The sequence below is a fragment of the Mytilus edulis genome, chromosome 12 (assembly GCF_963676685.1).
Source record: "Mytilus edulis chromosome 12, xbMytEdul2.2, whole genome shotgun sequence".
In the NCBI taxonomy this organism is placed as follows: domain Eukaryota; kingdom Metazoa; phylum Mollusca; class Bivalvia; order Mytilida; family Mytilidae; genus Mytilus; species Mytilus edulis.
This window is the reverse complement of record NC_092355.1, coordinates 26597101-26612134: the sequence shown is the minus strand read 5'-3', so window position 1 is coordinate 26612134 and position 15034 is coordinate 26597101.

Below are 15034 nucleotides of genomic sequence, written 5' to 3'. Positions count from 1 at the left end.
ACCTACCCCTGACAAAAAATCCTCGAAATTGCCTTAACATCACTGCGTAGTTATCAAAGATACCAGGCTTATAGTTTGATACGCTAAACACGCATTTTGTCTACATAAGACTCATCAGTGACGCTTAGATCAAAATAATTTTAAAGCCAAATAGTGTTGCCAACTACGGCTAACCGTAATATATGAGTAATTCGGGTCTCAGACAGGGTAAACATGTGCATGTTCTTTTCTAAAGTGTAGTATAAAAACTGAAAATATACTTAATTAAAAGGTTACGTTATAGATAATGCATATTTTAAGGTTTTTCTTGTTCATAGAACACACCGAGGGGTGTCAGGATTGATCAAATGTAAGGCCGACCGGAGGGAGGTCTTTCTGTGAACAATCCTGACACCCTGAGGTGTGTTCTACGACAAGAAAAACCTTAAAATATGCATTATCTGACTTATATACCGTCAAAGAAAAAATATTTTTATAAAGATTTGTAAAATTTAGTATCCTATTTTACCGACAACACTAAAGTGGGATATTCCTTTCTAATGCGTTCAGGTTTTAATACGCCCTGCGGCTCATTTAGAATGTGAAACAAAACTCACTCAATAATTTAGATATAAACCTTTTAAAAAATATTATCCATACACAATTAAAATATTACTTTAACTGCATGAAGTGAGACATAAATGTATTGTTACCATAAGATAACGGTGTATGACAAATAAAAGACACATTGTAAGTACTTTATTGCAACACTTAGCTTATGAAAAAGGGGGAGGGGTATGTTTTTTTTATCTTCTATTTGTTATTTCTATCGTGGAAAAGTGGTTATTTTTTAACAATTTTACTTGAATCGAATGAAAAATTCAGAAAGATTGTCTTTTGAATAGCAATACATTTTATTAAAAGATAATCAGGATATAATTATATACCCTCCGCACCCGACCCTTTCATGAGTTACGTTAATGTTATTCAATAGAATATAAGATTATCTTATTAGTTGATCATTTGATAGAGTAAAAGGTATACATAAATTTAAAAAAGTTAAGAACTGACACGAAGACGAATATAAATAAATGTAGGTCACAGTATGATTTCCTATTCAGTGTGTATCGTTCTGACATGCATGAAATATTTGCCACTGGACGTTAAGCAAGCAACCAAATAGCAATCAACCTATACAGTTTGACTCAATAAGATTTTCAAAATATTACACACGAATATGTTAAATCTGGATTTATTTTATGAAAGTCTACATTAAAATTCATCTGACATATATGATAATGTTTCTTTATTGTAGCGATAAATTAACAAAACTTCACGTTATTTGTCTTTAAAATTAAAATGCAGGACTACAATGACGGTTTCTTTTACACCTATCATCGATTGAACTTTAAAAAATAAATTTCTAAATAGGCAACAAAAAAACTATTAGACGAATAAGGTTTTGAAGTAAATCATAGATTGCATGTTTATCAAGGAAAATAATGACCTCACACATGGTCATTATTTTATGCCTTAGAGCATATATCATTGAAAAATGGTATCGTCCGTGTTGATTCTGAAAAAGAATGACATGTCGTTCTGAAAGAAAATTACTCCATATAGGTATGTAAATATTGTTAGTGGCTAAAAGTCGTATATTCAAGTTGCATAACATAACTGAACACATTATTAATTAGACACATATTTTGACTATAACATGTATAAGACTTAAAGGTAACGAGTGATTTTATAGACAAATAATGATACTATTCGTCATAAGGTCAAATTATTTAAAAATTCAAATTGATGACCAAATTAAAATAGAATTTGAATAGTAGTTATTTTAACAAATGCGACACTGAAGCTAAAGAGTACATTTAAAACCAGGTTGTTTTGTCATTTTAATAGGCTCTAAACACGTATAGTTTATATACAGTTTTACTGATGTGCAGTTTACATACAGCTTTACAGATGTACAGTTTTTAGACAGCTTAAACGAATACAGTTTCTATACAGCTTTTCAGATGTACATTTGATATGCATCTTTAAAACTGTACATCAAGATTAGTTGTACTAAAGTAGTTGTATAGGATACATAATACACAGTCTTTATCTTAAGATTACCATACCTCCTGAAATGCAAAAACTGAAAATTTTCAATATCCAACTTGACCTCAGTTGTATCATAATTATAATAAGTTAATTGAAACTGGAAAATTATTGGTTGAACTGTACTATGTTATTGAACGGAAATAACTTCAGTGCCACCCAAAAGTTTTAGCAACTATGAATCAATAATTTGATTTATTGTGTAGAACCCGGTGAAAATTGCTAACAACTATGAAATTAATTTCATTTTGGAAGCATCCAACCAATGCATTTGACAAATCCAGTTCAAATTTGATATTAACATTTTTCGTTCAGGAATTATTTACCCAAATGCTACATTAACATCTCGTCGATGTGTTTGTATTGGCTTTCATTTTTTTGTGGTTTGTTTTGTATTTGCGACTTTTTGTATTTCTTTTGTTCTTATAACGTGACTCTGTACTTTAAAAGATCCCGTCAGTATGATATCGTTCTATTATATGTCATTATGATATATTTCTATTATGAATTACAATATACGTTGAACCACAAACGTCAAAATCATTCAATCGCGTAGTGGAATTAACTATTTTTGGATTCTTATAAATTCTATATATAACTTTTTTATATGACTAGTTTAAATCTCGGTCTATTTCTTAAATTTATTCTTAAATACTTTTGAATTTTTAACCCTGTATGCTAACATTCCCATGAAAATTTTAAAATTGTTTGTACGCACATTGAACGACAAATGTATGTGACGTATAAAATTTTCTGACGTTAGACACTCAAATCAATAAATGTGTTCGTAGATAGTAGATGTTTTTGTGTTCTGTTAAATTGTTTCTTTTAAAATTGTTAAACGATGATGACTGATGTACCCATATTTTGACTATTATATTTATTGTGTCTGTTTATTTAACGCATCAATGTAAAAATATCGGAAATTAATGAGACTGTCATTAAAGTGAGAGGGTTAGCGCTATAGAACCAGGTTTAATCCACCATTTTCTACATTTGAAAATGCCTGTACCAAGTCAGGAATATGACAGTTTTTGTCCATTCGTTTTTGATGCGTTTTGTTATTTGATTTTGCCATGTGATTATGGACTTTCCCAATTGATCTTCCTCTAAGTTCAGTATTTTTGTGATTTTACTTTTTTTTTAAACAAATGATCAGCGACCGTTTGAGTCATTTTGATAGGCTCTTAATTAAAGTAAGGCTAAATATTTGTACTTTAATCCAGGAAAACACATTCAAGAAGTATCCTTATTAAGCCGTTTGCAACCGAATTTGTCCCGATTATCCCCTTTCCGATTATGAACAGATTTGTATCTTTTGTATAATCAAAACCGAAGGAATATGTCTGACAACGTCCCGCATCAATTGGAAAGCGATCCGACAGTTAGAAGATAGTAAACCGACGCCGTTAGATTATATCCGTAAGGAGATCTTTGTCATATTTGAGATGATCAGGTATAGTCTGACCGCAATCATATTACAGTCTACTCTACTGCATTGCAAAGGGCTTTGTCTAAACTCATTCGTATTGTGTTCTGAAATTGTCGGGACTCTGACGGGGGTATCATTGCCGAATTTCGAATTAATAATGTAACTGTTTCGGAACGGTTTCTACAAAGACGGTTCGCATTCGGCAAGAGACATTCCATATTATTCAGGATAGTAATTCAACTTTTTCACTATTCCCTAGCGCTGTCTTTTATCTAACTGGAGTCATAATCAATACTGTGTGAACGCCGCACTACATATTTGTTTTTATGGCATAAAGTTACTTAAGAATAGTTCATATTACAGACATTTTATTAAAGATATGATAGAAACATTTAGAGACAGGTACATGTATAGACGACTTACTATGATTGTTTGCAGAACATCCGTACGTCATGCACATAATAATTATGTTTCGGAAGTTCAAACTAGCATCAAAATCGAAGTGCCAGCAGGGTTAAGTCATCGCCTGTTTTCCGTATGTGAGAGCAATACAGTACTGGAATACATATGAATTATATTGACATTAATAAATAAGATGAATTATACACAGTTTCTAAACATAATATTACGTGTTATCATATCTGCCTATTATTAACAAATGTGTGTCACAAAGTTGTTGTGTATACATAATTCATATATATAATGGTTCAGGCTAAGATGAAACCAACATTCTTTTTGATGAAAATATTTGCCCTTGTTGGAAATTAGTCCCTAACAGCTGAACCGTATAAAATATGACCTTTATCAACAAAAGGTTGAGTTTCGCGTCTCATATTCTGATCTATGATGAGTTTTTACTCATTCAATAAACATGAAATTATGATTATAAATAGCAAATACAGAACAGTTTAACGATATCCCCTTCAACATTGTTCAATCCTGAACCAGCCTCACATTTTTTTTTCACAATTTAATTAAAAATGTAATTATTTATCAATTTCTAAATGTGTCATGATTTGAAAATTTATGCTATTTAGGAAAAAATAGATAACGAAAGTTGCATATGAGTACTATATTTGACAACAATATAATAAAACCATACGAAATGACACAAAAATATGTGTTGTCTCAGCAGTTTTCCCAAACCATAAAGGTTCCTATGTTATTCATATGGACTGTTCATATTCTGACATCGGACTCGGACTTTTCTTTAACCGAGTTTTACTGTGCTTATTGTTGTGCGTTTGTTTTTTCTACATTAGATAGAGTTACAGGAGAAGGTTTAGGTATCAAAAAACTGGTTCAACTGCTGCAATTTTGCGTCTGTCCCAAATGAGGAGCCTCTGGCCTTTGTTAGTCTTGTATGTTTTTTTTAATTTATTTTCTCGTGTATAATTCGGAGTTTAGTATGACGTCCATTATTACTGAACTAGTATACATATTTGTTAAAGGGCCAGCTGAAGAACGCCACTGGGAGCGGATATTTCTCGCTGCATTGAAGACCTGTTGGTGACCTTCTGTTGTTGTCTGTTTTTTTGGTCGGGTTGTTGTCTCTTTGACACATTCCCCATTTCCATTCTCAAATTTATAGTAGTCAAAATATGAACAGATCTGAGTTGTGCGGCTTTGTTAAAAGTCCTATACTGTTGAATATGTTTTTTAAATCACCTTAATCAGGTTTGTCAAATGCTTTCAAAATATTAAATACTTATAAAAAAGTATACCACGTTTAACATAAGGAGGGTTTTTTAATTATAAAAATTGATAGACACAGAAACACTTGTATAAACGTAAGATGCATTGGCATAACAATTATAAATAAATCGATGAGCTTTTCTGTATCCTCTTTTGGAAGAATTCATGTAGTTTGCTTAAATTTTATAATCCTGCTCTTTGCTCTGTACTGTTTGTGTCGGTATAAAAACTTGATACCAAAGCAAAACGCTAAGCTATGTACTGATGATCAGTGACGTCATAATGCTTGAGTAAACCATCTCAAACCCACTTTATCAAAAAATTATCTTGCCTTCTTACAAATTTCCAGATATCAGTCACTGATTTCAACTCACAAGAAGACTGGATTTGGTGTTCTCCCGGTACAGCGTAGTTTTTTTATTATTATCAACGGTTCCAGAAATGGTAAGATACACTTATCTCAATCACTAACAAGTTCACATTATGGCTTGCGATTTTTCTATATTTATGCTGATAAATTCAGAAGAACGACTCAGATACTATATCTAAATGGATTAATTCTGTGAAGTTGATACAGTCTTTAAAGACACAAATATTGCAAAAGAAAACTTATCCTACCTTCATGAGCAATAGGTTGGTGTTTCCACACATAGAGACCAAAAACACATAGTTTTGTGTTTATCAGAACACATAAATTTCTTAACACCTGGATAAGATATTAATAATGCACTTGGCAGTTCAACACAAACGTGTTTGGATACATCTTACATGCTAAATCCCGCAATAGTCTGTATGTGTCTGTCCCATGTCCGGAGCCTAATTTTCAGTGGTTGTCGTTTGTTGCTGTGTCACGTATATGATTTTCGTTCATTTGTTTTTACATTAACTGGGCCGTTAGCTTTCTCTTTTGAATTGTTTTACATTTGTGATTTCTTGGACTTTGTGGTATGGGCTTAAGTCTCTGTTGAAGGCCGTACCGTGGCCTACAGTTGTTAATGTTTATGTCATTAGGTAACTTTAGGAGAGTGTTTCATTGGCAATCACATTTGTTTTTTTACATGCATACAAAAAGTGTTAACCTACACACTAGTAATAATACGGATGCCTCATGTTCAAAAGCAAATATGAATATCAGTTATCCGGACTGCTATTTTCAATGTCTGCTCCAAAAACCCAAATGGACAATTTCAAGCTCAAAGCATAATTTTTCTGTTTTTTTTTTCTAAAAACTGAACTTCCGAAATTCCTTAGCGGTAAACAATAATCAAAATACAAACAATCCGATCAAGTAAAATGACTAGATCTTTGTTTTTCTACACAAAACATGTGTATAGTTCAATAAAAAAGATAAATATGTCGGTTAAGTATGCTAAACGACATCAACTACTTTTTATCTTTTCTTCTTGAAAGATCACTATTCAATCGTGCAGAAATTATTTCCTCATTCTGCACAATGTCAAATTGTTTACTATTTAAACTGACTGCATGTCGGCTGATGGAGAGAAAACAAATTTGATCCCACGTATAACTTCTGCTACATCGAGTTAAAGTTCATAGACTGGGTGCTACATAAGAATACTTTCTATTAGCTTTCCATTAATCGATTGGTCACGTGAACATATCTTACTATATTACTATTCCAGAAAATGTTTCGTTTAAAGTGAACTCGTTATGAAAAAGATTAGAAAATTACAAAAATGACATTCAAATTCATCAGTTGGAAAGACACTGACAACACCATGGCTTAGAATGCAAAAGATTTACAGACAGACAGACAAATAACAGAAGATGAAATACAAAAAAAGAAAACAAAAGACTAAGCAACGCAAACCTAACATAAACTGGTGCCAATGTCAAGTGCACCATACGGGTAAACATATTCTGCCGACCAGTGACATCCGTAATACTATTTGTGGAGGAAAACACAAGGGGATCAGTATTTTTTGGAATGTCACAGTATTTTGGCATCTTTTGTAATGACTTTTTTTTAAGATAGAGTCTCGGTTGGCACGTGGTCTAAATAGCTCTACTACTGTAATAACTATTCAGTATACACTGAGGTTGTGAGATCAAACCCAGCTTATGCGGGTGCTCTTGACTTCAATCTTATCTGCTATAGCTGTGTAATTAATATACATGGTTAGACAACTGGTAAGGCAGGCAAAATTTCCCAGAGATACCAAGTTGATGAATGACCATATTAAGCATCTGTTTCGTCTACACATGACTCAGAAATTGCACCCGAATCGAAACAGGCTTGACCTATAATGACATTTGATATTTGTCGTAACACAAAAGATATTGGATGAATAATGTAATAACGACGCAACCGACTGTAAATGTAAAATACAACTGGATTTCCCAACGGGTAATTGTATAGTATTATATTGCGGTTCGGTTAACTTAGCTAAGTTAATTCCGTTAAATAATTAAACATAGTTTAACCAAGTTTTTATAATATCTATAATAGTTATGTTAGAGAAAGTGAGGTCAAGTTTGATATTGATACCTTTGAGGTTCAGGAGTTTTGTTACTTGTTCCATATTTCTTTATCATTTGATGTGAATTTTTGTTATATTTGAAGGCACCGTTCCATCAATGCTTTTTAAATTTGTATTGGTTGTTTCTAATGGACAAAATTGAGGTCAGGTTTGATGTTGACAACTTTCACATTTGTTGTCCAAGAGTTTACGTCCTTTATTAATAAAACAAAATGAAACAAACGAATAAAATAATAATTTTGTTTGCTAAAAATTGACAAATCTTGTTAAAAGTAAGCTGATATTTGAACTTAACCTTTTTGTTTATAGTGTATAAAATTCAAGAAAAGTAGATTCTTTTGAGACAACCATTCCTGCAAGATATGAGAAAAAGATGTTAAGATAAATTTAAATTTTTAAAGAGGATAGCTTGCAGATTAGCTGCACGTAATGTATATTATAAAGCTGTTCGAAAGTTTTGTCTTCTAAGTTACAAACTGAGCCAAGAAATGAGTGCAAGCAGAGTTGGTTGAAATCCTGTTTTCCATAGAATTCAGTAGTGCCTTAGTGAAGTTCCCGTGGATTAGACTAGGACGACATATGCACAATTAAAATAAATGATACTATGCCAGCTTATGCATATACTAAACCTGTATTGTGATAATTTATTTGAACTAAATGTTGAATGCACCTACATATCTTAGACTTGTTGAAAGTAAAACAACAAAAGACAAACAACAACAGCAAACGAAGACCCATTCATAGGTCACTGTGCACGAATGACAAGGTTTTTCTTGGCAATTTTTTTTAACATGAAACACAGATGTATCATACAAAAATTGAAACATAAAAAGATGTGATTACAAATTTTATATTGGAATAGGACAATCACAATACATTTCGATGTTAAATCACTCTTTCGTGAGACAAATGATTCATGAAGACTGGTTTGAAAGATTCTGTGTAATAGCTTGAACAGTGTAATTTGCTAGTAAATCGGATTCCAAGGTCAATATCCTAATTTAGAAAAAAAAATAAGGAGTGGTAAATATCGATAGCATTGGACTTAATAAAAACCTAACGTTGTCCCCTTCTAACGTGTAATGAGCAATCATGTTTTGAGCAACCGTTATGGATTTTATTTTCTTTCATTTCCGTTTTCCATTTATGTGTTGTTTTTTGTAACTGAGAACACAACGGAAAGCAACATCACGAGTAAATACACAAATAGCATGCGTGCAATAGTCTTTTAGGAACCTGTACTGTACCTCTGTCACAAGTTAGCTATACTTGGCATGTGTTGTTGTAACCTGTCAGTTTTAGTTGTTCCGTTTTATTTCCTCTTATAATTGATGCGTGTCCCTCAGTTTTGGTTTGGGAACCAGACAGGGTTCAGTTTAATCGAATAATGACAATTGAATATTTGTATACTACTGTTTACTATTGCCTTAATTCATCAAAATGAATGAGACGTCATATTTGAAATGTGAAGAATAAAGCGCTATACATGAAACATACACTACAGTATGTAGGCTTTTTATTTTTTGTTTTTATTTTCGACGTTGGTATTACAAACAAAAAGGGGGATTGCTTGTAAAATGTTAATACATTTATTGTCCAAACCATGGCACGCAATGGAATCAATGCGTTGTTAGGTGTTGTTTTAGTTTATTCCCTTTTTTCTATTAAACCGTTGTGAGTGTTCTGTTGTACGGTACGGTAGTACCGTATCAAGATGCTTAATTTCTTGATTGACAACATATTTATTACGTTCGGAGGATTTGTTTTTCAGCAGACTGTCGGCATTCCAATGGGAACAAACTTTGCCCCTCTACTTGCCGACTTGTTTTTTTATTATGATGAAGCTGACTTCATGCAGGAACTTCTTTTTAGGAAGATAGATAAGAAGTTAGCAATATCCTTTAACTCTACTTTCAGCTATATAGATGATGTTTTTTCACTAAATAATTCAAAATTTGGTGACTATGTGGAACGCATCTATCCCATCGAGCTAGAGATAAAGGATACTACAGATACAGTTAAGTCGGCCTCATATCTTGTCTTACATCTAAAACTTGACAATGAGGGTCGGCTGAAAACAAAACTTTACGACAAAAGAGATGATTTCAGCTTTCCAACTGTGAACTTTCCATTTCTAAGTAGCAACATTCCAGCAACACCTGCATACGGGGTATGTACCTCCCAATTGATACGATATTTCCGTGCTTGCATTTCCTATCATGATTTTCTTGATAGAGGGTTGCTGCTCACGCTATTAAACCAAGAGTTCCAAATGGTGAAGTTGAAGTCATCCCTTCGTAAATTTTACGGACGCCATCACGAGTTGGTTGACCGTTATGGAATAACCGTTTCACAAAAGATATCGGATATGTTCCTTACGTTGTAACTACAATCCCCTTCCCTTTCATGAATGTGACCTACCGAATTAGACTATTTACCGGATTTGTAATCACATAAGGAACACGACGGGTGCCACATGTGGAGCAGGATCTGCTTACCCTTCCGGAGCACCTGAGATCACCCCTGGTTTTTTGGTGGGGTTCGTGTTGTTTATTCTTTGGTTTTCTATGTTGTGTCATGTGTACTATTGTTTTTCTGTTTGTCTTTTTCATTTTTGGCCATGGCGTTGTCAGTTTGTTTTCGATTTATGTGTTTGACTGTCCCTTTGGTATCTTTCGTCCCTCTTTTAGTATTTGGACGATTCCATTTGTTATCTGGGATTATGTAAACGGACGAAAAAAAAACGCTACGTTCGTATTCTCACAACTTCTCGTAACTAAATTTTTTGTCTTCTATAAATGTGAAAATGAATTAAAAGAAAATGGGGATAATTGCATAGGTTACAAATGGAACAATAACATGAATAATACATGCGTCAAAAGAATATGAATTCCCCTTATTGATAGCCATTAATAGAACTCAACACAAAAATGGAAATGTTTCAATGGTTAATATAAAGTGACTTTTAGTTGAAATAGCAAGTTCTTATTACGTATACTTGTTTTATGCTCTATTTAGATAATGAGTTGTGATCAATTACAATTATCACCCGAAAATCGAATGAAATGGATATAAGCAGCTATTGGAAAGAATACGACATTCGATGTTAAAAAAAATTAATACCATATGATAGTAATTGGCTAATCAATGCCCCATCATTACAAAAATAAATAGAAAACAATCCAACTGAGAAAACTAACAGTTAAAGGTTGAACAAATTAGTTATCAAAAACAATCACGAAAAAAAGGCAGCAGTAGTATAGCCTGTTCAAAAGTCATTAATCGTTTGAGGGAAAACAAATCCGAGTTACAAAGTATTATTACTTATTGTTCGGTGTGAGCCTAGGCTCCGTTTTAAAGGCCGTACATTGATCTATAATGGTTTACTTTTATTAATTGTTATTTGAATGGAGAGTTGTCGCATTGGCACTCACACCACTTCTGTGACTGGCTTTAACATTTTTGCGAGCTCCCAACCCTTTCCTAATCTTTGACAGTTGTGTTACAGCACCATTGTGATGTTGCTTAACTTTGAAAAATGACATACATTACCAGACCAGTCATTACTTTATGTTTAACACTTACCACTAGAAGTCTTTCGGAGAGTGATAAATTTGCACTTCAAGAGCACACTGGTATAAATCACTGCCGATAATCTTGACATGGGGTCCAGTGTCGGCTTTAAGAGATTAAAGTAACCTAATTATTAAGTCATGGTGTTGTACCTTAATCGACTTGTCGCACGGGAGTTAAATGGTACAAGATGAACAATTGGGTCGAACTAAGGCACAATTTAAATTGGATTAACCGATTTCAGTCAAATTCCATAAAAAAATGTGCTATACACATGGCAAACAATAATCCCTCGACATGCATACCCCAGATGTTAAGATACTTTAATTTGACAATATTAGAGCTATTGGTCTATCGATATATTGTTGATTTCTTGATTTCTTTATATATATATATAATAGTTGATTTTTTTAAATGGCGAAAAGAACTCGCTGGTCAGCTTCAACAACAGATAGCTAGGAAACCTGTTGGACAAAACGTTGTTTTATAATATGTTAGTAAGACACAACTGACCCCCTGAAATTGTTTGGTGAATGATATACAATAATTGGCAAATAATGGCATTAGTAGTATATCGCTGTTCGAAACGCATAAATCGATAGAAAAAAAAAACCAATCGGGGTAACAAACTCAAACGAGGAAAAAGCATCAAAAATAAGACGTAACACACACAGAAACGAATCAAGCATTAGACAAAATCCGATGAGAATAACAAATATTTCGTCAAAACTAAATACATGAATGTTGGATAGAAAAGTACCATGACACGTCTTGTAGCAAAACGAATTCGCACTCAAATAAAAGCAGAGACAAACGACACTACAGAAACACAATGATAAAATGTAACACACACAGAAACGAACTATAATATATAGCATGGGCCATTTTCCTGACTTGGTACAGGACATTTTATACAGAAAACAAATGGTGGGTTGAACCTGGTTTTGTGGCATGCCCAACCTCCCGCTTTAATCGCAATGTTAAATATAACATTATAATGACAACATAACATGACAAGACTACAATACAAATAAAAGGGAGGACAGAGAAACACACGAATAATCTCTTTTTCTTGAGGTAAATGCACACTATCCTTCCAGATACTCGGCGATTAAACGACTGCGACAAAAGTTGAAAGCACGATGAAAAAGAAAAATCACAAGTATCATAATTTGTGCTGAATAACGTGTAACAATTACGGTAAAGAGTTTCCGAAATTGATCATGCTCTTGTTTCTTAATCATATGTTTTTGCAATTTTTCTTTCACACATAAACTAGATATGACACTGTTTCCATTTTTCATAGAAACGGAAAGGACGTGGGAAATATTTGATGTAGCCGAGATGTTTCGATAGTTGAGTAAAAAAACTGCATTGATCAGTGTAGCTGATTAGGAGTTGGTAGAGGCATTTGTTATAGTTATGTACGACAGAACATCAACAACATTTGACATCAATGAATCTAGGCTAGAATTGTTTGTTAGCAAGCAAAACTAGTATGACGCAAGTTCGCCCTTCAAAGGTGCACTGCATGAACACAATTAACGAGCTGCGTATCAAGGTGTTCATGCAACTTGTTCTGGTAGATGCAAGTTCTACACACATGGTTGCACATGAACAATAGTGTGTTCTTGTAGCTGTTAGAGAGTTTCGTAATCGTTAAGATTACAAACCACGGATGATTGTGAGTACCTAATTTGCCAAGGACGTTGCCAGATTGTAATGTGTTATGGAGATAATCTTTCTCTGTGGCAGAAAGACAGCTTGTGCATTAATTTTATTGTTTTTTTTTTTTGGTTACTGTCCCCTAAAACTAACATTAAAGCATATTGTTAACACAAACCAACAAAACAAAAAACGCGCAACAGCTATGACTAAATTCTCTAGATCATGTCCGTTTAGGACACACATTGTTACAATTTTGATCAGTTATAGAAGAATCTGTCACGACATATTCGTGACTTTAATTCGACTAGACAAAATAAAAAGAGTTTCCCTGAATACTTCCAGATGTACCTAACTGTCATGGTTCTTATCCGACCTTTCCAGACCATTCATGATCATTACAAATATGTTATAAGACATTACGAATCATTCAGCAAAGTAATTCAACTTTTATTTTAACTTTTCGTGTCCCAGTGCTGTCTGATTTTTTTCAGAAGCCGTAATCAGCGATCTGTGGACGTTGAACTAAATATTTTTTTTAGTTAAGGAAGTATTCTTCTGACGTTTCAGTCTCGTTGAAATCTTGTTCGGGAGTTTTCTAAAATATGTGATACAAGTGGAAAATTTCAATGAAATTTAAAAATGTTATAATCAATCTTAACTTTTTCAATTAGTAGTTTTTAAGTATTCAATTTTTTTTACCAATCAAGTCAATCTTTTGATCAAAATTTTGAGAAAATGGGTGAGGGATACAAAAAATGATTTTTTCAGAAACATGTAAATCCCACATTCCTTTTTTGTTTTCATTTTTCTTAAAGATGTTTTTTTTTTCAATCATTTATAACAAAGAAGTTCAACAAATATGAAAACTGTACTTCAAACGGACAAAAATCACAAATTTACAAAATTGTCAAAATGGTAATAGTCATCAAAGGTACTAGGATTAAAATTGAGTACGCCACACGCGCATTTCGTCTACATAAGACTTATTAGTGACGCTCACATCAACACATGTATAAAGCCAAACAAGTACAAAGTTTAAGAGCATTGAAGATCTAAAATTCAAAAACATTGTGCCAAATACGGCTAAGGTAATCAATGCCTGGGATAAGAAAATCCTTAGTTTTTCGAAAATTCAAAGTTTTGTAAACGGGAAATTTATAAAAATGACCACATTATTGATATTCATGTCAATACCGAAATGTTCACTACTGGGCTGGTGATACCCTCTGGGGCTAAACGTCCACTCCCAGTGGCATCGACCGAGTGGTGTAAATAGTTATCAAAGGTACCAGGATTAATTTGTGACAAAAAAGCATCAACATATGATAAAACTTTCTTATATCAACACATGTATTAGTTCAAATTTTAATCAGATTGATCCCAATCATCTTTATTAAAAGTAGGACAACAAGTTTTATTGTGGATTTGGGATTTTTTTCCTGATAATAGCCCTTAAATAGATAAAAATTGATGAAAATTGGGATAATCATAAATTGGATACTTTCAAAAGACAGTATAGCAAAAACATAAGTACACCACCATTTTTGTCTTCACTTATAACTTTTTTACAGTCATATACACCCAAAAATCAGGTTAAGCAAAAAAGTTTAATTCTAGAAGTTGTTGGCTCCTCAGAGGTGTACATCCTTAAGGGCATACAGTTCATGAAGTATAGTTTATATTGCGACAGACGTTTTCCTAAAGATATGATGAAAAGATGCAGAGAAAGGTATATACGATTGAAAATGTTTGTTTGCTGAACATCTGCACTTCATGTATATAATAAATATTTTCGGAAGTTCAGACTGCCGCCAAAAGCGCAGTGCCATCAGGGTTAGGTCATCGCCTGTTTTCCGAAGGAGAGAATAACAAGTACTGGAATACTTTTGAATTATATTGACAGTTATACATAAGATACATTTCAAACAGTTTCCAATTTTACATGTTATTATATCTGCATATTACTCATGTTAAATAAAAGCACTTCGGTGTCTACAGGAATATCATTAATGTGGTCATTTTACAAAAGTATGATTTATTTTTGAAATACTAAGGATTTTCTTATCCCAGGCATAGT